Below are 2,041 nucleotides of genomic sequence, written 5' to 3'. Positions count from 1 at the left end.
TGCTAGGGGGCGGGGGTGCAGAAACTCTTGTATTAGGCTTACATGGGTTGTAGTTAATTTTTGCCATCTGCATTTCTGGCCGAGAAGCTATTCTGGTAAAATGCAAAGTCGGTCATATGCCTGCCAACTGTGCCGCTCCACGTGTGACAGTGCAGAGCTGCGCGGTGTCATGCAGCTGTGGCATTGGCCCCTGACCCACCCTGGTCCTGGAGGTGTCACCTCACCATGCGCCAGGTGGAGCCTGGCCCCTTCGGAGGTCCCCCAGCTTCGCTGCCTGTGGCCGCTGTTCTCTGGGCAGTTCTCCATTCACTAACAGCTCCCACAGTGTTGGAGGCAGAGACAATAAAGAGCTAATACCTAGTGTTGGCTTCCGCAAGAGGCTGGGAGGAGCGAGATTAGAGCCAATAGCTTTAATACACGGAGGGGATTTGCCTTGTTGCCCCGCTGAAGTCGGAGCCCCAGCGCCTCAGGAGCGTTCAAGACAGACCCACACTCCTTCCCTTGAGAAGCTAATCTGAAGGTTTGGTCCCCAAGGTCACTGCGAAGACACACACATTTTACTTGGAGAGAGAGATGAAAGGGCTGGTTTGGAGGACATCTCTGTTGCACCTGGAAGTGGCAGAGAACATGCCCCGGGGGAACCCCAGTGCGAGATACACCAGCCGGAGGGGCAGTTTTCAGGGCCAGGAAGATTCACTTTAAGAATGGACTCCTGTCTACAGCCATGCCACCCTGAACAAGCCCCATCCCATCCGATCTCGGAAGCTAAGCAGGGTCGGGCCTGGTTAGTACTTGGATAGGAGACCACCTAGGAAGACCAGGTGCTGTAGGCATAAAAAATAAATTAAAAAATTTAAAAAATGAGGGATTAGAAGCTGACAAGGTCCTTGCAATCTGTGAGGTCAACTAAAAAAAAAAAAAAAAAAAAAAAAAAGAATGGGCTCCTGGCCTCACTGTCTTGCCTGGGCTGATTCCTTGTTATGGTTAACACTTATGGAGTGAGGAAGTCACTTACATGCACCTCTGTTTTCTTATCTGTAAAATGGAATGACACCTTCTGCTGAATAATGTAGGGCTTAGAGTGTGGGTTTTGCAGCCCCAGCACTTCCTGGGTTCCCACTCACCTCTGCTGCTTTCTGTTTGAACTTGAACATCTCTAAGCCTAGACAGTCTCTCAGCAGCGAATGAGAGGAACACATTGGAGTCGGGGCTGGGGAGAGACCTCTATGGGAGCTATGTGCTGAGAATCAGGGTCTGCATTTTCCATGCTGGAACATGGTTTTTTAAACTGTGCCCATATGGGTCTGATTCAAGCTTTCTGGTTTGTGCGGATGAGACAATCTAGCTAGAGCAGATTCTAGAGAACAGAACTAATTCCACCTTTTGTCATGTGAGACAAATCAACAGTAGCTAGTCAAATAAATGTATGTAGGACTAGCGTCTTGGGAAACCATAATACGTTAATGACTTGATTTAGTTTTGTGAATATCTGTAGACAGGTGATGTGAATTTAAATTGTAACCTTCTTACAAAGCTGTATCTACATGTGTAGGTTAAAATCAGGGAAGGCCGAAGGGTTTAAGAGGGTTCTTTCAACTAAAATTAATCTGAACTCGAATCTCAAGTGGGCCAGGTCAACCTCGGTCTGGAGCAACCTGATTTGGTTGTGTGACCCGATGTGATTATGTAACCTGATTTGATTGCGTAACCTGATTTGGTTCTCTTGTGTAACTTTCGCCTCGTTTTCTAAGACCTGATTTCAAATTTTACAATTGTTCTCTGCCTTACCAAAACAGGTCGAACAAACCAATGGAGTGAAATTCTAAATATGGTGAAGATTGTGGCAACTCATGGGCTGAATCAAAATCAGTTTCTGCTCAATTGTTCAGTCTCTTGTGGGAGCCTTTTAAAAAAGCCTTTATTGAGTCCGGATCTCTCTGAGAGCCCGATGAAAATTTTGATCCTCTCTTTGGATATTACATGTAAACACAACCTTCTGTAAAAATTCCAGAGAGTTCACAAACTCAGGCGGCCAATCTCT

The 2,041-nt window shown here is 46.6% G+C and overlaps 1 non-coding gene across 1 annotated transcript; it reads left to right on the top strand.

The window, feature by feature from the left end:
* Positions 1-714: 714 nt before the first annotated feature.
* LOC112470176 lies at positions 715-833 on the top strand. Its single transcript, XR_003042872.1, has one exon. It is a non-coding gene; the product is annotated as a 5S ribosomal RNA (ribosomal RNA).
* The last annotated feature ends 1,208 nt before the right edge of the window (positions 834-2,041 follow it).

Source organism: Pteropus alecto, unplaced genomic scaffold (genome assembly GCF_000325575.1).
Source record: "Pteropus alecto unplaced genomic scaffold, ASM32557v1 scaffold177, whole genome shotgun sequence".
Lineage (NCBI taxonomy): Eukaryota > Metazoa > Chordata > Mammalia > Chiroptera > Pteropodidae > Pteropus > Pteropus alecto.
The sequence above is the reverse complement of the archived record's forward strand: the minus strand, read 5'-3'. Positions and strand labels throughout refer to the sequence as shown.